The 25914-nt window shown below is 50.1% G+C and overlaps 22 non-coding genes across 22 annotated transcripts; all 22 read right to left on the reverse strand.

The window, feature by feature from the left end:
• Positions 1 to 889: 889 nt before the first annotated feature.
• On the reverse strand, positions 890 to 1008 carry LOC124592950. The gene has a single exon (XR_006977703.1). It is a non-coding gene; the product is annotated as a 5S ribosomal RNA (ribosomal RNA).
• Positions 1009 to 2041: 1033 nt separating this feature from the next.
• LOC124592971 lies at positions 2042 to 2160 on the reverse strand. Its single transcript, XR_006977723.1, has one exon. It is a non-coding gene; the product is annotated as a 5S ribosomal RNA (ribosomal RNA).
• Positions 2161 to 3194: 1034 nt separating this feature from the next.
• On the reverse strand, positions 3195 to 3313 carry LOC124592972. The gene has a single exon (XR_006977724.1). It is a non-coding gene; the product is annotated as a 5S ribosomal RNA (ribosomal RNA).
• A 1034-nt stretch (positions 3314 to 4347) lies between these two features.
• Positions 4348 to 4466, reverse strand: LOC124592951. Its single transcript, XR_006977704.1, has one exon. It is a non-coding gene; the product is annotated as a 5S ribosomal RNA (ribosomal RNA).
• A 1033-nt stretch (positions 4467 to 5499) lies between these two features.
• LOC124592952 lies at positions 5500 to 5618 on the reverse strand. The gene has a single exon (XR_006977705.1). It is a non-coding gene; the product is annotated as a 5S ribosomal RNA (ribosomal RNA).
• Positions 5619 to 6651: 1033 nt separating this feature from the next.
• LOC124592973 lies at positions 6652 to 6770 on the reverse strand. The gene has a single exon (XR_006977725.1). It is a non-coding gene; the product is annotated as a 5S ribosomal RNA (ribosomal RNA).
• A 1034-nt stretch (positions 6771 to 7804) lies between these two features.
• Positions 7805 to 7923, reverse strand: LOC124592953. Its single transcript, XR_006977706.1, has one exon. It is a non-coding gene; the product is annotated as a 5S ribosomal RNA (ribosomal RNA).
• A 1033-nt stretch (positions 7924 to 8956) lies between these two features.
• On the reverse strand, positions 8957 to 9075 carry LOC124592954. Its single transcript, XR_006977707.1, has one exon. It is a non-coding gene; the product is annotated as a 5S ribosomal RNA (ribosomal RNA).
• Positions 9076 to 10108: 1033 nt separating this feature from the next.
• Positions 10109 to 10227, reverse strand: LOC124592974. The gene has a single exon (XR_006977726.1). It is a non-coding gene; the product is annotated as a 5S ribosomal RNA (ribosomal RNA).
• A 1034-nt stretch (positions 10228 to 11261) lies between these two features.
• Positions 11262 to 11380, reverse strand: LOC124592956. The gene has a single exon (XR_006977709.1). It is a non-coding gene; the product is annotated as a 5S ribosomal RNA (ribosomal RNA).
• Positions 11381 to 12413: 1033 nt separating this feature from the next.
• On the reverse strand, positions 12414 to 12532 carry LOC124592957. Its single transcript, XR_006977710.1, has one exon. It is a non-coding gene; the product is annotated as a 5S ribosomal RNA (ribosomal RNA).
• Positions 12533 to 13565: 1033 nt separating this feature from the next.
• LOC124592958 lies at positions 13566 to 13684 on the reverse strand. Its single transcript, XR_006977711.1, has one exon. It is a non-coding gene; the product is annotated as a 5S ribosomal RNA (ribosomal RNA).
• A 1033-nt stretch (positions 13685 to 14717) lies between these two features.
• LOC124592959 lies at positions 14718 to 14836 on the reverse strand. The gene has a single exon (XR_006977712.1). It is a non-coding gene; the product is annotated as a 5S ribosomal RNA (ribosomal RNA).
• A 1034-nt stretch (positions 14837 to 15870) lies between these two features.
• On the reverse strand, positions 15871 to 15989 carry LOC124592960. The gene has a single exon (XR_006977713.1). It is a non-coding gene; the product is annotated as a 5S ribosomal RNA (ribosomal RNA).
• Positions 15990 to 17023: 1034 nt separating this feature from the next.
• LOC124592961 lies at positions 17024 to 17142 on the reverse strand. The gene has a single exon (XR_006977714.1). It is a non-coding gene; the product is annotated as a 5S ribosomal RNA (ribosomal RNA).
• Positions 17143 to 18176: 1034 nt separating this feature from the next.
• On the reverse strand, positions 18177 to 18295 carry LOC124592962. The gene has a single exon (XR_006977715.1). It is a non-coding gene; the product is annotated as a 5S ribosomal RNA (ribosomal RNA).
• A 1034-nt stretch (positions 18296 to 19329) lies between these two features.
• Positions 19330 to 19448, reverse strand: LOC124592963. Its single transcript, XR_006977716.1, has one exon. It is a non-coding gene; the product is annotated as a 5S ribosomal RNA (ribosomal RNA).
• A 1033-nt stretch (positions 19449 to 20481) lies between these two features.
• Positions 20482 to 20600, reverse strand: LOC124592965. The gene has a single exon (XR_006977717.1). It is a non-coding gene; the product is annotated as a 5S ribosomal RNA (ribosomal RNA).
• A 1034-nt stretch (positions 20601 to 21634) lies between these two features.
• Positions 21635 to 21753, reverse strand: LOC124592966. The gene has a single exon (XR_006977718.1). It is a non-coding gene; the product is annotated as a 5S ribosomal RNA (ribosomal RNA).
• Positions 21754 to 22787: 1034 nt separating this feature from the next.
• On the reverse strand, positions 22788 to 22906 carry LOC124592968. The gene has a single exon (XR_006977720.1). It is a non-coding gene; the product is annotated as a 5S ribosomal RNA (ribosomal RNA).
• A 1034-nt stretch (positions 22907 to 23940) lies between these two features.
• On the reverse strand, positions 23941 to 24059 carry LOC124592969. Its single transcript, XR_006977721.1, has one exon. It is a non-coding gene; the product is annotated as a 5S ribosomal RNA (ribosomal RNA).
• A 1035-nt stretch (positions 24060 to 25094) lies between these two features.
• LOC124592970 lies at positions 25095 to 25213 on the reverse strand. The gene has a single exon (XR_006977722.1). It is a non-coding gene; the product is annotated as a 5S ribosomal RNA (ribosomal RNA).
• Between the last annotated feature and the right edge of the window lie 701 nt (positions 25214 to 25914).

The following is a 25914-nucleotide window of genomic DNA, read 5'->3' on the forward strand; positions in this document are numbered from 1 at the left end:
AACTTATGAGCCGGAAGGACGCGCTTCGTGTATTTTTTTTTTTTGGAGATTTATGAATTTATTTATTAACATTACATCGTTACAAGCTAACAACTTTACAACATAAAACACGAACAGAATTGTAATTGTATGCACTTCCTTCCGCAATCCGACGTGCCAGCAGAGCGACTGCCGAATTAGCGGGCGCGCCGCCGTGTGTGTGAGACGCGCAACTTCTCGTTGCACCTCCTGTCATCCGCTTGGCGCGTGCAGCCTTCGACACTCGCGGAAGACGCATCTTGTCCCTGGTGTCCAGCGCAGGAGGGCTGGCGCGCGGCCGACCGGCGTAAGGCCTGTGCGGGGTGTGGCAGAGTCTTGTTGGAGGGCGCCACTGCTGGCGATGTGAGCTTCCTCGCCTCGCCTCGCCTCGCCTCGCCTCGCCTCAGACGAGGTGTTTGCGTAATTTGCAGTGCATTCGCACCTTTCCTATCCCTGTCCCTGTCCCCGTCCCGACTTGTCCCGACTTTGCTCGACTGCCGCTCGCTGCCGCTCGGGTCGTGGCCCATATAACAGCGCAAGCACAAGAAACGTCTGCAGGAGATGACGAGACGAGACGAGTCGACTAAGGAATAAATTTATAATTACATATCGAAGTAGGAATTGTACACCGCTACACAACAACAGGCGCTGACGTATTTCAGAACACATCTGCCGATTCGTACTGTTTTGTCGTTTTCAAAGACTTCCTGGCGAACTTGGTTAGCACATTCTCCCTCAAACTGAGATATTTACTGCAATTTCGCACCTTATGGTCATTACAGTAGATTAAAATGCTTAAGCAAGAATCTTTGTCACAACAGAACGGTGGTATGGAAAGAGGGCGGTATAAAAAAAAAAGTAAATGAAAGGGAGCCAACAGCACGTGGTGTTCCCAGGTGGTCACCCATCCAAGTACTAACCACGCCCGATGTTGTTTAACTTCGGTGATCGGACGAGAACCGGTGTATTCAACATGGTATGGCCGTTGGCGCCCATGTAATGTAGGCGCATGGAAGAATTCGCATTCGGTTCTTATCCCAACACACACAAAATCATACTTTTCGGTCGAAAGCAGCCGCATTTTTTTTTATTGACAATTCGTCACGTTAGCGCGAACGCAATCCTGAGATCCAAAACTTATGAGCCGGAAGGACGCGCTTCGTGTATTTTTTTTTTTTGGAGATTTATGAATTTATTTATTAACATTACATCGTTACAAGCTAACAACTTTACAACATAAAACACGAACAGAATTGTAATTGTATGCACTTCCTTCCGCAATCCGACGTGCCAGCAGAGCGACTGCCGAATTAGCGGGCGCGCCGCCGTGTGTGTGAGACGCGCAACTTCTCGTTGCACCTCCTGTCATCCGCTTGGCGCGTGCAGCCTTCGACACTCGCGGAAGACGCATCTTGTCCCTGGTGTCCAGCGCAGGAGGGCTGGCGCGCGGCCGACCGGCGTAAGGCCTGTGCGGGGTGTGGCAGAGTCTTGTTGGAGGGCGCCACTGCTGGCGATGTGAGCTTCCTCGCCTCGCCTCGCCTCGCCTCGCCTCGCCTCAGACGAGGTGTTTGCGTAATTTGCAGTGCATTCGCACCTTTCCTATCCCTGTCCCTGTCCCCGTCCCGACTTGTCCCGACTTTGCTCGACTACCGCTCGCTGCCGCTCGGGTCGTGGCCCATATAACAGCGCAAGCACAAGAAACGTCTGCAGGAGATGACGAGACGAGACGAGTCGACTAAGGAATAAATTTATAATTACATATCGAAGTAGGAATTGTACACCGCTACACAACAACAGGCGCTGACGTATTTCAGAACACATCTGCCGATTCGTACTGTTTTGTCGTTTTCAAAGACTTCCTGGCGAACTTGGTTAGCACATTCTCCCTCAAACTGAGATATTTACTGCAATTTCGCACCTTATGGTCATTACAGTAGATTAAAATGCTTAAGCAAGAATCTTTGTCACAACAGAACGGTGGTATGGAAAGAGGGCGGTATAAAAAAAAAAGTAAATGAAAGGGAGCCAACAGCACGCGGTGTTCCCAGGTGGTCACCCATCCAAGTACTAACCACGCCCGATGTTGTTTAACTTCGGTGATCGGACGAGAACCGGTGTATTCAACATGGTATGGCCGTTGGCGCCCATGTAATGTAGGCGCATGGAAGAATTCGCATTCGGTTCTTATCCCAACACACACAAAATCATACTTTTCGGTCGAAAGCAGCCGCATTTTTTTTTATTGACAATTCGTCACGTTAGCGCGAACGCAATCCTGAGATCCAAAACTTATGAGCCGGAAGGACGCGCTTCGTGTATTTTTTTTTTTTTGGAGATTTATGAATTTATTTATTAACATTACATCGTTACAAGCTAACAACTTTACAACATAAAACACGAACAGAATTGTAATTGTATGCACTTCCTTCCGCAATCCGACGTGCCAGCAGAGCGACTGCCGAATTAGCGGGCGCGCCGCCGTGTGTGTGAGACGCGCAACTTCTCGTTGCACCTCCTGTCATCCGCTTGGCGCGTGCAGCCTTCGACACTCGCGGAAGACGCATCTTGTCCCTGGTGTCCAGCGCAGGAGGGCTGGCGCGCGGCCGACCGGCGTAAGGCCTGTGCGGGGTGTGGCAGAGTCTTGTTGGAGGGCGCCACTGCTGGCGATGTGAGCTTCCTCGCCTCGCCTCGCCTCGCCTCGCCTCGCCTCAGACGAGGTGTTTGCGTAATTTGCAGTGCATTCGCACCTTTCCTATCCCTGTCCCTGTCCCCGTCCCGACTTGTCCCGACTTTGCTCGACTACCGCTCGCTGCCGCTCGGGTCGTGGCCCATATAACAGCGCAAGCACAAGAAACGTCTGCAGGAGATGACGAGACGAGACGAGTCGACTAAGGAATAAATTTATAATTACATATCGAAGTAGGAATTGTACACCGCTACACAACAACAGGCGCTGACGTATTTCAGAACACATCTGCCGATTCGTACTGTTTTGTCGTTTTCAAAGACTTCCTGGCGAACTTGGTTAGCACATTCTCCCTCAAACTGAGATATTTACTGCAATTTCGCACCTTATGGTCATTACAGTAGATTAAAATGCTTAAGCAAGAATCTTTGTCACAACAGAACGGTGGTATGGAAAGAGGGCGGTATAAAAAAAAAAGTAAATGAAAGGGAGCCAACAGCACGCGGTGTTCCCAGGTGGTCACCCATCCAAGTACTAACCACGCCCGATGTTGTTTAACTTCGGTGATCGGACGAGAACCGGTGTATTCAACATGGTATGGCCGTTGGCGCCCATGTAATGTAGGCGCATGGAAGAATTCGCATTCGGTTCTTATCCCAACACACACAAAATCATACTTTTCGGTCGAAAGCAGCCGCATTTTTTTTTATTGACAATTCGTCACGTTAGCGCGAACGCAATCCTGAGATCCAAAACTTATGAGCCGGAAGGACGCGCTTCGTGTATTTTTTTTTTTTTGGAGATTTATGAATTTATTTATTAACATTACATCGTTACAAGCTAACAACTTTACAACATAAAACACGAACAGAATTGTAATTGTATGCACTTCCTTCCGCAATCCGACGTGCCAGCAGAGCGACTGCCGAATTAGCGGGCGCGCCGCCGTGTGTGTGAGACGCGCAACTTCTCGTTGCACCTCCTGTCATCCGCTTGGCGCGTGCAGCCTTCGACACTCGCGGAAGACGCATCTTGTCCCTGGTGTCCAGCGCAGGAGGGCTGGCGCGCGGCCGACCGGCGTAAGGCCTGTGCGGGGTGTGGCAGAGTCTTGTTGGAGGGCGCCACTGCTGGCGATGTGAGCTTCCTCGCCTCGCCTCGCCTCGCCTCGCCTCGCCTCAGACGAGGTGTTTGCGTAATTTGCAGTGCATTCGCACCTTTCCTATCCCTGTCCCTGTCCCCGTCCCGACTTGTCCCGACTTTGCTCGACTGCCGCTCGCTGCCGCTCGGGTCGTGGCCCATATAACAGCGCAAGCACAAGAAACGTCTGCAGGAGATGACGAGACGAGACGAGTCGACTAAGGAATAAATTTATAATTACATATCGAAGTAGGAATTGTACACCGCTACACAACAACAGGCGCTGACGTATTTCAGAACACATCTGCCGATTCGTACTGTTTTGTCGTTTTCAAAGACTTCCTGGCGAACTTGGTTAGCACATTCTCCCTCAAACTGAGATATTTACTGCAATTTCGCACCTTATGGTCATTACAGTAGATTAAAATGCTTAAGCAAGAATCTTTGTCACAACAGAACGGTGGTATGGAAAGAGGGCGGTATAAAAAAAAAAGTAAATGAAAGGGAGCCAACAGCACGTGGTGTTCCCAGGTGGTCACCCATCCAAGTACTAACCACGCCCGATGTTGTTTAACTTCGGTGATCGGACGAGAACCGGTGTATTCAACATGGTATGGCCGTTGGCGCCCATGTAATGTAGGCGCATGGAAGAATTCGCATTCGGTTCTTATCCCAACACACACAAAATCATACTTTTCGGTCGAAAGCAGCCGCATTTTTTTTTATTGACAATTCGTCACGTTAGCGCGAACGCAATCCTGAGATCCAAAACTTATGAGCCGGAAGGACGCGCTTCGTGTATTTTTTTTTTTTGGAGATTTATGAATTTATTTATTAACATTACATCGTTACAAGCTAACAACTTTACAACATAAAACACGAACAGAATTGTAATTGTATGCACTTCCTTCCGCAATCCGACGTGCCAGCAGAGCGACTGCCGAATTAGCGGGCGCGCCGCCGTGTGTGTGAGACGCGCAACTTCTCGTTGCACCTCCTGTCATCCGCTTGGCGCGTGCAGCCTTCGACACTCGCGGAAGACGCATCTTGTCCCTGGTGTCCAGCGCAGGAGGGCTGGCGCGCGGCCGACCGGCGTAAGGCCTGTGCGGGGTGTGGCAGAGTCTTGTTGGAGGGCGCCACTGCTGGCGATGTGAGCTTCCTCGCCTCGCCTCGCCTCGCCTCGCCTCGCCTCAGACGAGGTGTTTGCGTAATTTGCAGTGCATTCGCACCTTTCCTATCCCTGTCCCTGTCCCCGTCCCGACTTGTCCCGACTTTGCTCGACTGCCGCTCGCTGCCGCTCGGGTCGTGGCCCATATAACAGCGCAAGCACAAGAAACGTCTGCAGGAGATGACGAGACGAGACGAGTCGACTAAGGAATAAATTTATAATTACATATCGAAGTAGGAATTGTACACCGCTACACAACAACAGGCGCTGACGTATTTCAGAACACATCTGCCGATTCGTACTGTTTTGTCGTTTTCAAAGACTTCCTGGCGAACTTGGTTAGCACATTCTCCCTCAAACTGAGATATTTACTGCAATTTCGCACCTTATGGTCATTACAGTAGATTAAAATGCTTAAGCAAGAATCTTTGTCACAACAGAACGGTGGTATGGAAAGAGGGCGGTATAAAAAAAAAAGTAAATGAAAGGGAGCCAACAGCACGTGGTGTTCCCAGGTGGTCACCCATCCAAGTACTAACCACGCCCGATGTTGTTTAACTTCGGTGATCGGACGAGAACCGGTGTATTCAACATGGTATGGCCGTTGGCGCCCATGTAATGTAGGCGCATGGAAGAATTCGCATTCGGTTCTTATCCCAACACACACAAAATCATACTTTTCGGTCGAAAGCAGCCGCATTTTTTTTTATTGACAATTCGTCACGTTAGCGCGAACGCAATCCTGAGATCCAAAACTTATGAGCCGGAAGGACGCGCTTCGTGTATTTTTTTTTTTTGGAGATTTATGAATTTATTTATTAACATTACATCGTTACAAGCTAACAACTTTACAACATAAAACACGAACAGAATTGTAATTGTATGCACTTCCTTCCGCAATCCGACGTGCCAGCAGAGCGACTGCCGAATTAGCGGGCGCGCCGCCGTGTGTGTGAGACGCGCAACTTCTCGTTGCACCTCCTGTCATCCGCTTGGCGCGTGCAGCCTTCGACACTCGCGGAAGACGCATCTTGTCCCTGGTGTCCAGCGCAGGAGGGCTGGCGCGCGGCCGACCGGCGTAAGGCCTGTGCGGGGTGTGGCAGAGTCTTGTTGGAGGGCGCCACTGCTGGCGATGTGAGCTTCCTCGCCTCGCCTCGCCTCGCCTCGCCTCGCCTCAGACGAGGTGTTTGCGTAATTTGCAGTGCATTCGCACCTTTCCTATCCCTGTCCCTGTCCCCGTCCCGACTTGTCCCGACTTTGCTCGACTACCGCTCGCTGCCGCTCGGGTCGTGGCCCATATAACAGCGCAAGCACAAGAAACGTCTGCAGGAGATGACGAGACGAGACGAGTCGACTAAGGAATAAATTTATAATTACATATCGAAGTAGGAATTGTACACCGCTACACAACAACAGGCGCTGACGTATTTCAGAACACATCTGCCGATTCGTACTGTTTTGTCGTTTTCAAAGACTTCCTGGCGAACTTGGTTAGCACATTCTCCCTCAAACTGAGATATTTACTGCAATTTCGCACCTTATGGTCATTACAGTAGATTAAAATGCTTAAGCAAGAATCTTTGTCACAACAGAACGGTGGTATGGAAAGAGGGCGGTATAAAAAAAAAAGTAAATGAAAGGGAGCCAACAGCACGCGGTGTTCCCAGGTGGTCACCCATCCAAGTACTAACCACGCCCGATGTTGTTTAACTTCGGTGATCGGACGAGAACCGGTGTATTCAACATGGTATGGCCGTTGGCGCCCATGTAATGTAGGCGCATGGAAGAATTCGCATTCGGTTCTTATCCCAACACACACAAAATCATACTTTTCGGTCGAAAGCAGCCGCATTTTTTTTTATTGACAATTCGTCACGTTAGCGCGAACGCAATCCTGAGATCCAAAACTTATGAGCCGGAAGGACGCGCTTCGTGTATTTTTTTTTTTTTGGAGATTTATGAATTTATTTATTAACATTACATCGTTACAAGCTAACAACTTTACAACATAAAACACGAACAGAATTGTAATTGTATGCACTTCCTTCCGCAATCCGACGTGCCAGCAGAGCGACTGCCGAATTAGCGGGCGCGCCGCCGTGTGTGTGAGACGCGCAACTTCTCGTTGCACCTCCTGTCATCCGCTTGGCGCGTGCAGCCTTCGACACTCGCGGAAGACGCATCTTGTCCCTGGTGTCCAGCGCAGGAGGGCTGGCGCGCGGCCGACCGGCGTAAGGCCTGTGCGGGGTGTGGCAGAGTCTTGTTGGAGGGCGCCACTGCTGGCGATGTGAGCTTCCTCGCCTCGCCTCGCCTCGCCTCGCCTCGCCTCAGACGAGGTGTTTGCGTAATTTGCAGTGCATTCGCACCTTTCCTATCCCTGTCCCTGTCCCCGTCCCGACTTGTCCCGACTTTGCTCGACTGCCGCTCGCTGCCGCTCGGGTCGTGGCCCATATAACAGCGCAAGCACAAGAAACGTCTGCAGGAGATGACGAGACGAGACGAGTCGACTAAGGAATAAATTTATAATTACATATCGAAGTAGGAATTGTACACCGCTACACAACAACAGGCGCTGACGTATTTCAGAACACATCTGCCGATTCGTACTGTTTTGTCGTTTTCAAAGACTTCCTGGCGAACTTGGTTAGCACATTCTCCCTCAAACTGAGATATTTACTGCAATTTCGCACCTTATGGTCATTACAGTAGATTAAAATGCTTAAGCAAGAATCTTTGTCACAACAGAACGGTGGTATGGAAAGAGGGCGGTATAAAAAAAAAAGTAAATGAAAGGGAGCCAACAGCACGTGGTGTTCCCAGGTGGTCACCCATCCAAGTACTAACCACGCCCGATGTTGTTTAACTTCGGTGATCGGACGAGAACCGGTGTATTCAACATGGTATGGCCGTTGGCGCCCATGTAATGTAGGCGCATGGAAGAATTCGCATTCGGTTCTTATCCCAACACACACAAAATCATACTTTTCGGTCGAAAGCAGCCGCATTTTTTTTTATTGACAATTCGTCACGTTAGCGCGAACGCAATCCTGAGATCCAAAACTTATGAGCCGGAAGGACGCGCTTCGTGTATTTTTTTTTTTTGGAGATTTATGAATTTATTTATTAACATTACATCGTTACAAGCTAACAACTTTACAACATAAAACACGAACAGAATTGTAATTGTATGCACTTCCTTCCGCAATCCGACGTGCCAGCAGAGCGACTGCCGAATTAGCGGGCGCGCCGCCGTGTGTGTGAGACGCGCAACTTCTCGTTGCACCTCCTGTCATCCGCTTGGCGCGTGCAGCCTTCGACACTCGCGGAAGACGCATCTTGTCCCTGGTGTCCAGCGCAGGAGGGCTGGCGCGCGGCCGACCGGCGTAAGGCCTGTGCGGGGTGTGGCAGAGTCTTGTTGGAGGGCGCCACTGCTGGCGATGTGAGCTTCCTCGCCTCGCCTCGCCTCGCCTCGCCTCGCCTCAGACGAGGTGTTTGCGTAATTTGCAGTGCATTCGCACCTTTCCTATCCCTGTCCCTGTCCCCGTCCCGACTTGTCCCGACTTTGCTCGACTGCCGCTCGCTGCCGCTCGGGTCGTGGCCCATATAACAGCGCAAGCACAAGAAACGTCTGCAGGAGATGACGAGACGAGACGAGTCGACTAAGGAATAAATTTATAATTACATATCGAAGTAGGAATTGTACACCGCTACACAACAACAGGCGCTGACGTATTTCAGAACACATCTGCCGATTCGTACTGTTTTGTCGTTTTCAAAGACTTCCTGGCGAACTTGGTTAGCACATTCTCCCTCAAACTGAGATATTTACTGCAATTTCGCACCTTATGGTCATTACAGTAGATTAAAATGCTTAAGCAAGAATCTTTGTCACAACAGAACGGTGGTATGGAAAGAGGGCGGTATAAAAAAAAAAGTAAATGAAAGGGAGCCAACAGCACGTGGTGTTCCCAGGTGGTCACCCATCCAAGTACTAACCACGCCCGATGTTGTTTAACTTCGGTGATCGGACGAGAACCGGTGTATTCAACATGGTATGGCCGTTGGCGCCCATGTAATGTAGGCGCATGGAAGAATTCGCATTCGGTTCTTATCCCAACACACACAAAATCATACTTTTCGGTCGAAAGCAGCCGCATTTTTTTTTATTGACAATTCGTCACGTTAGCGCGAACGCAATCCTGAGATCCAAAACTTATGAGCCGGAAGGACGCGCTTCGTGTATTTTTTTTTTTTGGAGATTTATGAATTTATTTATTAACATTACATCGTTACAAGCTAACAACTTTACAACATAAAACACGAACAGAATTGTAATTGTATGCACTTCCTTCCGCAATCCGACGTGCCAGCAGAGCGACTGCCGAATTAGCGGGCGCGCCGCCGTGTGTGTGAGACGCGCAACTTCTCGTTGCACCTCCTGTCATCCGCTTGGCGCGTGCAGCCTTCGACACTCGCGGAAGACGCATCTTGTCCCTGGTGTCCAGCGCAGGAGGGCTGGCGCGCGGCCGACCGGCGTAAGGCCTGTGCGGGGTGTGGCAGAGTCTTGTTGGAGGGCGCCACTGCTGGCGATGTGAGCTTCCTCGCCTCGCCTCGCCTCGCCTCGCCTCGCCTCAGACGAGGTGTTTGCGTAATTTGCAGTGCATTCGCACCTTTCCTATCCCTGTCCCTGTCCCCGTCCCGACTTGTCCCGACTTTGCTCGACTACCGCTCGCTGCCGCTCGGGTCGTGGCCCATATAACAGCGCAAGCACAAGAAACGTCTGCAGGAGATGACGAGACGAGACGAGTCGACTAAGGAATAAATTTATAATTACATATCGAAGTAGGAATTGTACACCGCTACACAACAACAGGCGCTGACGTATTTCAGAACACATCTGCCGATTCGTACTGTTTTGTCGTTTTCAAAGACTTCCTGGCGAACTTGGTTAGCACATTCTCCCTCAAACTGAGATATTTACTGCAATTTCGCACCTTATGGTCATTACAGTAGATTAAAATGCTTAAGCAAGAATCTTTGTCACAACAGAACGGTGGTATGGAAAGAGGGCGGTATAAAAAAAAAAGTAAATGAAAGGGAGCCAACAGCACGCGGTGTTCCCAGGTGGTCACCCATCCAAGTACTAACCACGCCCGATGTTGTTTAACTTCGGTGATCGGACGAGAACCGGTGTATTCAACATGGTATGGCCGTTGGCGCCCATGTAATGTAGGCGCATGGAAGAATTCGCATTCGGTTCTTATCCCAACACACACAAAATCATACTTTTCGGTCGAAAGCAGCCGCATTTTTTTTTATTGACAATTCGTCACGTTAGCGCGAACGCAATCCTGAGATCCAAAACTTATGAGCCGGAAGGACGCGCTTCGTGTATTTTTTTTTTTTTGGAGATTTATGAATTTATTTATTAACATTACATCGTTACAAGCTAACAACTTTACAACATAAAACACGAACAGAATTGTAATTGTATGCACTTCCTTCCGCAATCCGACGTGCCAGCAGAGCGACTGCCGAATTAGCGGGCGCGCCGCCGTGTGTGTGAGACGCGCAACTTCTCGTTGCACCTCCTGTCATCCGCTTGGCGCGTGCAGCCTTCGACACTCGCGGAAGACGCATCTTGTCCCTGGTGTCCAGCGCAGGAGGGCTGGCGCGCGGCCGACCGGCGTAAGGCCTGTGCGGGGTGTGGCAGAGTCTTGTTGGAGGGCGCCACTGCTGGCGATGTGAGCTTCCTCGCCTCGCCTCGCCTCGCCTCGCCTCGCCTCAGACGAGGTGTTTGCGTAATTTGCAGTGCATTCGCACCTTTCCTATCCCTGTCCCTGTCCCCGTCCCGACTTGTCCCGACTTTGCTCGACTGCCGCTCGCTGCCGCTCGGGTCGTGGCCCATATAACAGCGCAAGCACAAGAAACGTCTGCAGGAGATGACGAGACGAGACGAGTCGACTAAGGAATAAATTTATAATTACATATCGAAGTAGGAATTGTACACCGCTACACAACAACAGGCGCTGACGTATTTCAGAACACATCTGCCGATTCGTACTGTTTTGTCGTTTTCAAAGACTTCCTGGCGAACTTGGTTAGCACATTCTCCCTCAAACTGAGATATTTACTGCAATTTCGCACCTTATGGTCATTACAGTAGATTAAAATGCTTAAGCAAGAATCTTTGTCACAACAGAACGGTGGTATGGAAAGAGGGCGGTATAAAAAAAAAAGTAAATGAAAGGGAGCCAACAGCACGTGGTGTTCCCAGGTGGTCACCCATCCAAGTACTAACCACGCCCGATGTTGTTTAACTTCGGTGATCGGACGAGAACCGGTGTATTCAACATGGTATGGCCGTTGGCGCCCATGTAATGTAGGCGCATGGAAGAATTCGCATTCGGTTCTTATCCCAACACACACAAAATCATACTTTTCGGTCGAAAGCAGCCGCATTTTTTTTTATTGACAATTCGTCACGTTAGCGCGAACGCAATCCTGAGATCCAAAACTTATGAGCCGGAAGGACGCGCTTCGTGTATTTTTTTTTTTTGGAGATTTATGAATTTATTTATTAACATTACATCGTTACAAGCTAACAACTTTACAACATAAAACACGAACAGAATTGTAATTGTATGCACTTCCTTCCGCAATCCGACGTGCCAGCAGAGCGACTGCCGAATTAGCGGGCGCGCCGCCGTGTGTGTGAGACGCGCAACTTCTCGTTGCACCTCCTGTCATCCGCTTGGCGCGTGCAGCCTTCGACACTCGCGGAAGACGCATCTTGTCCCTGGTGTCCAGCGCAGGAGGGCTGGCGCGCGGCCGACCGGCGTAAGGCCTGTGCGGGGTGTGGCAGAGTCTTGTTGGAGGGCGCCACTGCTGGCGATGTGAGCTTCCTCGCCTCGCCTCGCCTCGCCTCGCCTCGCCTCAGACGAGGTGTTTGCGTAATTTGCAGTGCATTCGCACCTTTCCTATCCCTGTCCCTGTCCCCGTCCCGACTTGTCCCGACTTTGCTCGACTGCCGCTCGCTGCCGCTCGGGTCGTGGCCCATATAACAGCGCAAGCACAAGAAACGTCTGCAGGAGATGACGAGACGAGACGAGTCGACTAAGGAATAAATTTATAATTACATATCGAAGTAGGAATTGTACACCGCTACACAACAACAGGCGCTGACGTATTTCAGAACACATCTGCCGATTCGTACTGTTTTGTCGTTTTCAAAGACTTCCTGGCGAACTTGGTTAGCACATTCTCCCTCAAACTGAGATATTTACTGCAATTTCGCACCTTATGGTCATTACAGTAGATTAAAATGCTTAAGCAAGAATCTTTGTCACAACAGAACGGTGGTATGGAAAGAGGGCGGTATAAAAAAAAAAGTAAATGAAAGGGAGCCAACAGCACGTGGTGTTCCCAGGTGGTCACCCATCCAAGTACTAACCACGCCCGATGTTGTTTAACTTCGGTGATCGGACGAGAACCGGTGTATTCAACATGGTATGGCCGTTGGCGCCCATGTAATGTAGGCGCATGGAAGAATTCGCATTCGGTTCTTATCCCAACACACACAAAATCATACTTTTCGGTCGAAAGCAGCCGCATTTTTTTTTATTGACAATTCGTCACGTTAGCGCGAACGCAATCCTGAGATCCAAAACTTATGAGCCGGAAGGACGCGCTTCGTGTATTTTTTTTTTTTGGAGATTTATGAATTTATTTATTAACATTACATCGTTACAAGCTAACAACTTTACAACATAAAACACGAACAGAATTGTAATTGTATGCACTTCCTTCCGCAATCCGACGTGCCAGCAGAGCGACTGCCGAATTAGCGGGCGCGCCGCCGTGTGTGTGAGACGCGCAACTTCTCGTTGCACCTCCTGTCATCCGCTTGGCGCGTGCAGCCTTCGACACTCGCGGAAGACGCATCTTGTCCCTGGTGTCCAGCGCAGGAGGGCTGGCGCGCGGCCGACCGGCGTAAGGCCTGTGCGGGGTGTGGCAGAGTCTTGTTGGAGGGCGCCACTGCTGGCGATGTGAGCTTCCTCGCCTCGCCTCGCCTCGCCTCGCCTCGCCTCAGACGAGGTGTTTGCGTAATTTGCAGTGCATTCGCACCTTTCCTATCCCTGTCCCTGTCCCCGTCCCGACTTGTCCCGACTTTGCTCGACTGCCGCTCGCTGCCGCTCGGGTCGTGGCCCATATAACAGCGCAAGCACAAGAAACGTCTGCAGGAGATGACGAGACGAGACGAGTCGACTAAGGAATAAATTTATAATTACATATCGAAGTAGGAATTGTACACCGCTACACAACAACAGGCGCTGACGTATTTCAGAACACATCTGCCGATTCGTACTGTTTTGTCGTTTTCAAAGACTTCCTGGCGAACTTGGTTAGCACATTCTCCCTCAAACTGAGATATTTACTGCAATTTCGCACCTTATGGTCATTACAGTAGATTAAAATGCTTAAGCAAGAATCTTTGTCACAACAGAACGGTGGTATGGAAAGAGGGCGGTATAAAAAAAAAAGTAAATGAAAGGGAGCCAACAGCACGTGGTGTTCCCAGGTGGTCACCCATCCAAGTACTAACCACGCCCGATGTTGTTTAACTTCGGTGATCGGACGAGAACCGGTGTATTCAACATGGTATGGCCGTTGGCGCCCATGTAATGTAGGCGCATGGAAGAATTCGCATTCGGTTCTTATCCCAACACACACAAAATCATACTTTTCGGTCGAAAGCAGCCGCATTTTTTTTTATTGACAATTCGTCACGTTAGCGCGAACGCAATCCTGAGATCCAAAACTTATGAGCCGGAAGGACGCGCTTCGTGTATTTTTTTTTTTTGGAGATTTATGAATTTATTTATTAACATTACATCGTTACAAGCTAACAACTTTACAACATAAAACACGAACAGAATTGTAATTGTATGCACTTCCTTCCGCAATCCGACGTGCCAGCAGAGCGACTGCCGAATTAGCGGGCGCGCCGCCGTGTGTGTGAGACGCGCAACTTCTCGTTGCACCTCCTGTCATCCGCTTGGCGCGTGCAGCCTTCGACACTCGCGGAAGACGCATCTTGTCCCTGGTGTCCAGCGCAGGAGGGCTGGCGCGCGGCCGACCGGCGTAAGGCCTGTGCGGGGTGTGGCAGAGTCTTGTTGGAGGGCGCCACTGCTGGCGATGTGAGCTTCCTCGCCTCGCCTCGCCTCGCCTCGCCTCGCCTCAGACGAGGTGTTTGCGTAATTTGCAGTGCATTCGCACCTTTCCTATCCCTGTCCCTGTCCCCGTCCCGACTTGTCCCGACTTTGCTCGACTGCCGCTCGCTGCCGCTCGGGTCGTGGCCCATATAACAGCGCAAGCACAAGAAACGTCTGCAGGAGATGACGAGACGAGACGAGTCGACTAAGGAATAAATTTATAATTACATATCGAAGTAGGAATTGTACACCGCTACACAACAACAGGCGCTGACGTATTTCAGAACACATCTGCCGATTCGTACTGTTTTGTCGTTTTCAAAGACTTCCTGGCGAACTTGGTTAGCACATTCTCCCTCAAACTGAGATATTTACTGCAATTTCGCACCTTATGGTCATTACAGTAGATTAAAATGCTTAAGCAAGAATCTTTGTCACAACAGAACGGTGGTATGGAAAGAGGGCGGTATAAAAAAAAAAGTAAATGAAAGGGAGCCAACAGCACGTGGTGTTCCCAGGTGGTCACCCATCCAAGTACTAACCACGCCCGATGTTGTTTAACTTCGGTGATCGGACGAGAACCGGTGTATTCAACATGGTATGGCCGTTGGCGCCCATGTAATGTAGGCGCATGGAAGAATTCGCATTCGGTTCTTATCCCAACACACACAAAATCATACTTTTCGGTCGAAAGCAGCCGCATTTTTTTTTATTGACAATTCGTCACGTTAGCGCGAACGCAATCCTGAGATCCAAAACTTATGAGCCGGAAGGACGCGCTTCGTGTATTTTTTTTTTTTTGGAGATTTATGAATTTATTTATTAACATTACATCGTTACAAGCTAACAACTTTACAACATAAAACACGAACAGAATTGTAATTGTATGCACTTCCTTCCGCAATCCGACGTGCCAGCAGAGCGACTGCCGAATTAGCGGGCGCGCCGCCGTGTGTGTGAGACGCGCAACTTCTCGTTGCACCTCCTGTCATCCGCTTGGCGCGTGCAGCCTTCGACACTCGCGGAAGACGCATCTTGTCCCTGGTGTCCAGCGCAGGAGGGCTGGCGCGCGGCCGACCGGCGTAAGGCCTGTGCGGGGTGTGGCAGAGTCTTGTTGGAGGGCGCCACTGCTGGCGATGTGAGCTTCCTCGCCTCGCCTCGCCTCGCCTCGCCTCGCCTCAGACGAGGTGTTTGCGTAATTTGCAGTGCATTCGCACCTTTCCTATCCCTGTCCCTGTCCCCGTCCCGACTTGTCCCGACTTTGCTCGACTGCCGCTCGCTGCCGCTCGGGTCGTGGCCCATATAACAGCGCAAGCACAAGAAACGTCTGCAGGAGATGACGAGACGAGACGAGTCGACTAAGGAATAAATTTATAATTACATATCGAAGTAGGAATTGTACACCGCTACACAACAACAGGCGCTGACGTATTTCAGAACACATCTGCCGATTCGTACTGTTTTGTCGTTTTCAAAGACTTCCTGGCGAACTTGGTTAGCACATTCTCCCTCAAACTGAGATATTTACTGCAATTTCGCACCTTATGGTCATTACAGTAGATTAAAATGCTTAAGCAAGAATCTTTGTCACAACAGAACGGTGGTATGGAAAGAGGGCGGTATAAAAAAAAAAGTAAATGAAAGGGAGCCAACAGCACGTGGTGTTCCCAGGTGGTCACCCATCCAAGTACTAACCACGCCCGATGTTGTTTAACTTCGGTGATCGGACGAGAACCGGTGTATTCAACATGGTATGGCCGTTGGCGCCCATGTAATGTAGGCGCATGGAAGAATTCGCATTCGGTTCTTATCCCAACACACACAAAATCATACTTTTCGGTCGAAAGCAGCCGCATTTTTTTTTATTGACAATTCGTCACGTTAGCGCGAACGCAATCCTGAGATCCAAAACTTATGAGCCGGAAGGACGCGCTTCGTGTATTTTTTTTTTTTTGGAGATTTATGAATTTATTTATTAACATTACATCGTTACAAGCTAACAACTTTACAACATAAAACACGAACAGAATTGTAATTGTATGCACTTCCTTCCGCAATCCGACGTGCCAGCAGAGCGACTGCCGAATTAGCGGGCGCGCCGCCGTGTGTGTGAGACGCGCAACTTCTCGTTGCACCTCCTGTCATCCGCTTGGCGCGTGCAGCCTTCGACACTCGCGGAAGACGCATCTTGTCCCTGGTGTCCAGCGCAGGAGGGCTGGCGCGCGGCCGACCGGCGTAAGGCCTGTGCGGGGTGTGGCAGAGTCTTGTTGGAGGGCGCCACTGCTGGCGATGTGAGCTTCCTCGCCTCGCCTCGCCTCGCCTCGCCTCGCCTCAGACGAGGTGTTTGCGTAATTTGCAGTGCATTCGCACCTTTCCTATCCCTGTCCCTGTCCCCGTCCCGACTTGTCCCGACTTTGCTCGACTGCCGCTCGCTGCCGCTCGGGTCGTGGCCCATATAACAGCGCAAGCACAAGAAACGTCTGCAGGAGATGACGAGACGAGACGAGTCGACTAAGGAATAAATTTATAATTACATATCGAAGTAGGAATTGTACACCGCTACACAACAACAGGCGCTGACGTATTTCAGAACACATCTGCCGATTCGTACTGTTTTGTCGTTTTCAAAGACTTCCTGGCGAACTTGGTTAGCACATTCTCCCTCAAACTGAGATATTTACTGCAATTTCGCACCTTATGGTCATTACAGTAGATTAAAATGCTTAAGCAAGAATCTTTGTCACAACAGAACGGTGGTATGGAAAGAGGGCGGTATAAAAAAAAAAGTAAATGAAAGGGAGCCAACAGCACGTGGTGTTCCCAGGTGGTCACCCATCCAAGTACTAACCACGCCCGATGTTGTTTAACTTCGGTGATCGGACGAGAACCGGTGTATTCAACATGGTATGGCCGTTGGCGCCCATGTAATGTAGGCGCATGGAAGAATTCGCATTCGGTTCTTATCCCAACACACACAAAATCATACTTTTCGGTCGAAAGCAGCCGCATTTTTTTTTATTGACAATTCGTCACGTTAGCGCGAACGCAATCCTGAGATCCAAAACTTATGAGCCGGAAGGACGCGCTTCGTGTATTTTTTTTTTTTTGGAGATTTATGAATTTATTTATTAACATTACATCGTTACAAGCTAACAACTTTACAACATAAAACACGAACAGAATTGTAATTGTATGCACTTCCTTCCGCAATCCGACGTGCCAGCAGAGCGACTGCCGAATTAGCGGGCGCGCCGCCGTGTGTGTGAGACGCGCAACTTCTCGTTGCACCTCCTGTCATCCGCTTGGCGCGTGCAGCCTTCGACACTCGCGGAAGACGCATCTTGTCCCTGGTGTCCAGCGCAGGAGGGCTGGCGCGCGGCCGACCGGCGTAAGGCCTGTGCGGGGTGTGGCAGAGTCTTGTTGGAGGGCGCCACTGCTGGCGATGTGAGCTTCCTCGCCTCGCCTCGCCTCGCCTCGCCTCGCCTCAGACGAGGTGTTTGCGTAATTTGCAGTGCATTCGCACCTTTCCTATCCCTGTCCCTGTCCCCGTCCCGACTTGTCCCGACTTTGCTCGACTGCCGCTCGCTGCCGCTCGGGTCGTGGCCCATATAACAGCGCAAGCACAAGAAACGTCTGCAGGAGATGACGAGACGAGACGAGTCGACTAAGGAATAAATTTATAATTACATATCGAAGTAGGAATTGTACACCGCTACACAACAACAGGCGCTGACGTATTTCAGAACACATCTGCCGATTCGTACTGTTTTGTCGTTTTCAAAGACTTCCTGGCGAACTTGGTTAGCACATTCTCCCTCAAACTGAGATATTTACTGCAATTTCGCACCTTATGGTCATTACAGTAGATTAAAATGCTTAAGCAAGAATCTTTGTCACAACAGAACGGTGGTATGGAAAGAGGGCGGTATAAAAAAAAAAGTAAATGAAAGGGAGCCAACAGCACGTGGTGTTCCCAGGTGGTCACCCATCCAAGTACTAACCACGCCCGATGTTGTTTAACTTCGGTGATCGGACGAGAACCGGTGTATTCAACATGGTATGGCCGTTGGCGCCCATGTAATGTAGGCGCATGGAAGAATTCGCATTCGGTTCTTATCCCAACACACACAAAATCATACTTTTCGGTCGAAAGCAGCCGCATTTTTTTTTATTGACAATTCGTCACGTTAGCGCGAACGCAATCCTGAGATCCAAAACTTATGAGCCGGAAGGACGCGCTTCGTGTATTTTTTTTTTTTTGGAGATTTATGAATTTATTTATTAACATTACATCGTTACAAGCTAACAACTTTACAACATAAAACACGAACAGAATTGTAATTGTATGCACTTCCTTCCGCAATCCGACGTGCCAGCAGAGCGACTGCCGAATTAGCGGGCGCGCCGCCGTGTGTGTGAGACGCGCAACTTCTCGTTGCACCTCCTGTCATCCGCTTGGCGCGTGCAGCCTTCGACACTCGCGGAAGACGCATCTTGTCCCTGGTGTCCAGCGCAGGAGGGCTGGCGCGCGGCCGACCGGCGTAAGGCCTGTGCGGGGTGTGGCAGAGTCTTGTTGGAGGGCGCCACTGCTGGCGATGTGAGCTTCCTCGCCTCGCCTCGCCTCGCCTCGCCTCGCCTCAGACGAGGTGTTTGCGTAATTTGCAGTGCATTCGCACCTTTCCTATCCCTGTCCCTGTCCCCGTCCCGACTTGTCCCGACTTTGCTCGACTGCCGCTCGCTGCCGCTCGGGTCGTGGCCCATATAACAGCGCAAGCACAAGAAACGTCTGCAGGAGATGACGAGACGAGACGAGTCGACTAAGGAATAAATTTATAATTACATATCGAAGTAGGAATTGTACACCGCTACACAACAACAGGCGCTGACGTATTTCAGAACACATCTGCCGATTCGTACTGTTTTGTCGTTTTCAAAGACTTCCTGGCGAACTTGGTTAGCACATTCTCCCTCAAACTGAGATATTTACTGCAATTTCGCACCTTATGGTCATTACAGTAGATTAAAATGCTTAAGCAAGAATCTTTGTCACAACAGAACGGTGGTATGGAAAGAGGGCGGTATAAAAAAAAAAGTAAATGAAAGGGAGCCAACAGCACGTGGTGTTCCCAGGTGGTCACCCATCCAAGTACTAACCACGCCCGATGTTGTTTAACTTCGGTGATCGGACGAGAACCGGTGTATTCAACATGGTATGGCCGTTGGCGCCCATGTAATGTAGGCGCATGGAAGAATTCGCATTCGGTTCTTATCCCAACACACACAAAATCATACTTTTCGGTCGAAAGCAGCCGCATTTTTTTTTATTGACAATTCGTCACGTTAGCGCGAACGCAATCCTGAGATCCAAAACTTATGAGCCGGAAGGACGCGCTTCGTGTATTTTTTTTTTTTGGAGATTTATGAATTTATTTATTAACATTACATCGTTACAAGCTAACAACTTTACAACATAAAACACGAACAGAATTGTAATTGTATGCACTTCCTTCCGCAATCCGACGTGCCAGCAGAGCGACTGCCGAATTAGCGGGCGCGCCGCCGTGTGTGTGAGACGCGCAACTTCTCGTTGCACCTCCTGTCATCCGCTTGGCGCGTGCAGCCTTCGACACTCGCGGAAGACGCATCTTGTCCCTGGTGTCCAGCGCAGGAGGGCTGGCGCGCGGCCGACCGGCGTAAGGCCTGTGCGGGGTGTGGCAGAGTCTTGTTGGAGGGCGCCACTGCTGGCGATGTGAGCTTCCTCGCCTCGCCTCGCCTCGCCTCGCCTCGCCTCAGACGAGGTGTTTGCGTAATTTGCAGTGCATTCGCACCTTTCCTATCCCTGTCCCTGTCCCCGTCCCGACTTGTCCCGACTTTGCTCGACTACCGCTCGCTGCCGCTCGGGTCGTGGCCCATATAACAGCGCAAGCACAAGAAACGTCTGCAGGAGATGACGAGACGAGACGAGTCGACTAAGGAATAAATTTATAATTACATATCGAAGTAGGAATTGTACACCGCTACACAACAACAGGCGCTGACGTATTTCAGAACACATCTGCCGATTCGTACTGTTTTGTCGTTTTCAAAGACTTCCTGGCGAACTTGGTTAGCACATTCTCCCTCAAACTGAGATATTTACTGCAATTTCGCACCTTATGGTCATTACAGTAGATTAAAATGCTTAAGCAAGAATCTTTGTCACAACAGAACGGTGGTATGGAAAGAGGGCGGTATAAAAAAAAAAGTAAATGAAAGGGAGCCAACAGCACGTGGTGTTCCCAGGTGGTCACCCATCCAAGTACTAACCACGCCCGATGTTGTTTAACTTCGGTGATCGGACGAGAACCGGTGTATTCAACATGGTATGGCCGTTGGCGCCCATGTAATGTAGGCGCATGGAAGAATTCGCATTCGGTTCTTATCCCAACACACACAAAATCATACTTTTCGGTCGAAAGCAGCCGCATTTTTTTTTATTGACAATTCGTCACGTTAGCGCGAACGCAATCCTGAGATCCAAAACTTATGAGCCGGAAGGACGCGCTTCGTGTATTTTTTTTTTTTTGGAGATTTATGAATTTATTTATTAACATTACATCGTTACAAGCTAACAACTTTACAACATAAAACACGAACAGAATTGTAATTGTATGCACTTCCTTCCGCAATCCGACGTGCCAGCAGAGCGACTGCCGAATTAGCGGGCGCGCCGCCGTGTGTGTGAGACGCGCAACTTCTCGTTGCACCTCCTGTCATCCGCTTGGCGCGTGCAGCCTTCGACACTCGCGGAAGACGCATCTTGTCCCTGGTGTCCAGCGCAGGAGGGCTGGCGCGCGGCCGACCGGCGTAAGGCCTGTGCGGGGTGTGGCAGAGTCTTGTTGGAGGGCGCCACTGCTGGCGATGTGAGCTTCCTCGCCTCGCCTCGCCTCGCCTCGCCTCGCCTCAGACGAGGTGTTTGCGTAATTTGCAGTGCATTCGCACCTTTCCTATCCCTGTCCCTGTCCCCGTCCCGACTTGTCCCGACTTTGCTCGACTACCGCTCGCTGCCGCTCGGGTCGTGGCCCATATAACAGCGCAAGCACAAGAAACGTCTGCAGGAGATGACGAGACGAGACGAGTCGACTAAGGAATAAATTTATAATTACATATCGAAGTAGGAATTGTACACCGCTACACAACAACAGGCGCTGACGTATTTCAGAACACATCTGCCGATTCGTACTGTTTTGTCGTTTTCAAAGACTTCCTGGCGAACTTGGTTAGCACATTCTCCCTCAAACTGAGATATTTACTGCAATTTCGCACCTTATGGTCATTACAGTAGATTAAAATGCTTAAGCAAGAATCTTTGTCACAACAGAACGGTGGTATGGAAAGAGGGCGGTATAAAAAAAAAAGTAAATGAAAGGGAGCCAACAGCACGTGGTGTTCCCAGGTGGTCACCCATCCAAGTACTAACCACGCCCGATGTTGTTTAACTTCGGTGATCGGACGAGAACCGGTGTATTCAACATGGTATGGCCGTTGGCGCCCATGTAATGTAGGCGCATGGAAGAATTCGCATTCGGTTCTTATCCCAACACACACAAAATCATACTTTTCGGTCGAAAGCAGCCGCATTTTTTTTTATTGACAATTCGTCACGTTAGCGCGAACGCAATCCTGAGATCCAAAACTTATGAGCCGGAAGGACGCGCTTCGTGTATTTTTTTTTTTTTGGAGATTTATGAATTTATTTATTAACATTACATCGTTACAAGCTAACAACTTTACAACATAAAACACGAACAGAATTGTAATTGTATGCACTTCCTTCCGCAATCCGACGTGCCAGCAGAGCGACTGCCGAATTAGCGGGCGCGCCGCCGTGTGTGTGAGACGCGCAACTTCTCGTTGCACCTCCTGTCATCCGCTTGGCGCGTGCAGCCTTCGACACTCGCGGAAGACGCATCTTGTCCCTGGTGTCCAGCGCAGGAGGGCTGGCGCGCGGCCGACCGGCGTAAGGCCTGTGCGGGGTGTGGCAGAGTCTTGTTGGAGGGCGCCACTGCTGGCGATGTGAGCTTCCTCGCCTCGCCTCGCCTCGCCTCGCCTCGCCTCAGACGAGGTGTTTGCGTAATTTGCAGTGCATTCGCACCTTTCCTATCCCTGTCCCTGTCCCCGTCCCGACTTGTCCCGACTTTGCTCGACTGCCGCTCGCTGCCGCTCGGGTCGTGGCCCATATAACAGCGCAAGCACAAGAAACGTCTGCAGGAGATGACGAGACGAGACGAGTCGACTAAGGAATAAATTTATAATTACATATCGAAGTAGGAATTGTACACCGCTACACAACAACAGGCGCTGACGTATTTCAGAACACATCTGCCGATTCGTACTGTTTTGTCGTTTTCAAAGACTTCCTGGCGAACTTGGTTAGCACATTCTCCCTCAAACTGAGATATTTACTGCAATTTCGCACCTTATGGTCATTACAGTAGATTAAAATGCTTAAGCAAGAATCTTTGTCACAACAGAACGGTGGTATGGAAAGAGGGCGGTATAAAAAAAAAAGTAAATGAAAGGGAGCCAACAGCACGTGGTGTTCCCAGGTGGTCACCCATCCAAGTACTAACCACGCCCGATGTTGTTTAACTTCGGTGATCGGACGAGAACCGGTGTATTCAACATGGTATGGCCGTTGGCGCCCATGTAATGTAGGCGCATGGAAGAATTCGCATTCGGTTCTTATCCCAACACACACAAAATCATACTTTTCGGTCGAAAGCAGCCGCATTTTTTTTTATTGACAATTCGTCACGTTAGCGCGAACGCAATCCTGAGATCCAAAACTTATGAGCCGGAAGGACGCGCTTCGTGTATTTTTTTTTTTTGGAGATTTATGAATTTATTTATTAACATTACATCGTTACAAGCTAACAACTTTACAACATAAAACACGAACAGAATTGTAATTGTATGCACTTCCTTCCGCAATCCGACGTGCCAGCAGAGCGACTGCCGAATTAGCGGGCGCGCCGCCGTGTGTGTGAGACGCGCAACTTCTCGTTGCACCTCCTGTCATCCGCTTGGCGCGTGCAGCCTTCGACACTCGCGGAAGACGCATCTTGTCCCTGGTGTCCAGCGCAGGAGGGCTGGCGCGCGGCCGACCGGCGTAAGGCCTGTGCGGGGTGTGGCAGAGTCTTGTTGGAGGGCGCCACTGCTGGCGATGTGAGCTTCCTCGCCTCGCCTCGCCTCGCCTCGCCTCGCCTCAGACGAGGTGTTTGCGTAATTTGCAGTGCATTCGCACCTTTCCTATCCCTGTCCCCTGTCCCCGTCCCGACTTGTCCCGACTTTGCTCGACTACCGCTCGCTGCCGCTCGGGTCGTGGCCCATATAACAGCGCAAGCACAAGAAACGTCTGCAGGAGATGACGAGACGAGACGAGTCGACTAAGGAATAAATTTATAATTACATATCGAAGTAGGAATTGTACACCGCTACACAACAACAGGCGCTGACGTATTTCAGAACACATCTGCCGATTCGTACTGTTTTGTCGTTTTCAAAGACTTCCTGGCGAACTTGGTTAGCACATTCTCCCTCAAACTGAGATATTTACTGCAATTTCGCACCTTATGGTCATTACAGTAGATTAAAATGCTTAAGCAAGAATCTTTGTCACAACAGAACGGTGGTATGGAAAGAGGGCGGTATAAAAAAAAAAGTAAATGAAAGGGAGCCAACAGCACGTGGTGTTCCCAGGTGGTCACCCATCCAAGTACTAACCACGCCCGATGTTGTTTAACTTCGGTGATCGGACGAGAACCGGTGTATTCAACATGGTATGGCCGTTGGCGCCCATGTAATGTAGGCGCATGGAAGAATTCGCATTCGGTTCTTATCCCAACACACACAAAATCATACTTTTCGGTCGAAAGCAGCCGCATTTTTTTTTATTGACAATTCGTCACGTTAGCGCGAACGCAATCCTGAGATCCAAAACTTATGAGCCGGAAGGACGCGCTTCGTGTATTTTTTTTTTTTTTGGAGATTTATGAATTTATTTATTAACATTACATCGTTACAAGCTAACAACTTTACAACATAAAACACGAACAGAATTGTAATTGTATGCACTTCCTTCCGCAATCCGACGTGCCAGCAGAGCGACTGCCGAATTAGCGGGCGCGCCGCCGTGTGTGTGAGACGCGCAACTTCTCGTTGCACCTCCTGTCATCCGCTTGGCGCGTGCAGCCTTCGACACTCGCGGAAGACGCATCTTGTCCCTGGTGTCCAGCGCAGGAGGGCTGGCGCGCGGCCGACCGGCGTAAGGCCTGTGCGGGGTGTGGCAGAGTCTTGTTGGAGGGCGCCACTGCTGGCGATGTGAGCTTCCTCGCCTCGCCTCGCCTCGCCTCGCCTCGCCTCAGACGAGGTGTTTGCGTAATTTGCAGTGCATTCGCACCTTTCCTATCCCTGTCCCTGTCCCCGTCCCGACTTGTCCCGACTTTGCTCGACTGCCGCTCGCTGCCGCTCGGGTCGTGGCCCATATAACAGCGCAAGCACAAGAAACGTCTGCAGGAGATGACGAGACGAGACGAGTCGACTAAGGAATAAATTTATAATTACATATCGAAGTAGGAATTGTACACCGCTACACAACAACAGGCGCTGACGTATTTCAGAACACATCTGCCGATTCGTACTGTTTTGTCGTTTTCAAAGACTTCCTGGCGAACTTGGTTAGCACATTCTCCCTCAAACTGAGATATTTACTGCAATTTCGCACCTTATGGTCATTACAGTAGATTAAAATGCTTAAGCAAGAATCTTTGTCACAACAGAACGGTGGTATGGAAAGAGGGCGGTATAAAAAAAAAAGTAAATGAAAGGGAGCCAACAGCACGTGGTGTTCCCAGGTGGTCACCCATCCAAGTACTAACCACGCCCGATGTTGTTTAACTTCGGTGATCGGACGAGAACCGGTGTATTCAACATGGTATGGCCGTTGGCGCCCATGTAATGTAGGCGCATGGAAGAATTCGCATTCGGTTCTTATCCCAACACACACAAAATCATACTTTTCGGTCGAAAGCAGCCGCATTTTTTTTTATTGACAATTCGTCACGTTAGCGCGAACGCAATCCTGAGATCCAAAACTTATGAGCCGGAAGGACGCGCTTCGTGTATTTTTTTTTTTTTGGAGATTTATGAATTTATTTATTAACATTACATCGTTACAAGCTAACAACTTTACAACATAAAACACGAACAGAATTGTAATTGTATGCACTTCCTTCCGCAATCCGACGTGCCAGCAGAGCGACTGCCGAATTAGCGGGCGCGCCGCCGTGTGTGTGAGACGCGCAACTTCTCGTTGCACCTCCTGTCATCCGCTTGGCGCGTGCAGCCTTCGACACTCGCGGAAGACGCATCTTGTCCCTGGTGTCCAGCGCAGGAGGGCTGGCGCGCGGCCGACCGGCGTAAGGCCTGTGCGGGGTGTGGCAGAGTCTTGTTGGAGGGCGCCACTGCTGGCGATGTGAGCTTCCTCGCCTCGCCTCGCCTCGCCTCGCCTCGCCTCAGACGAGGTGTTTGCGTAATTTGCAGTGCATTCGCACCTTTCCTATCCCTGTCCCTGTCCCCGTCCCGACTTGTCCCGACTTTGCTCGACTGCCGCTCGCTGCCGCTCGGGTCGTGGCCCATATAACAGCGCA

Source organism: Schistocerca americana, unplaced genomic scaffold (assembly GCF_021461395.2).
Source record: "Schistocerca americana isolate TAMUIC-IGC-003095 unplaced genomic scaffold, iqSchAmer2.1 HiC_scaffold_966, whole genome shotgun sequence".
Taxonomy (NCBI): Eukaryota; Metazoa; Arthropoda; class Insecta; order Orthoptera; family Acrididae; genus Schistocerca; species Schistocerca americana.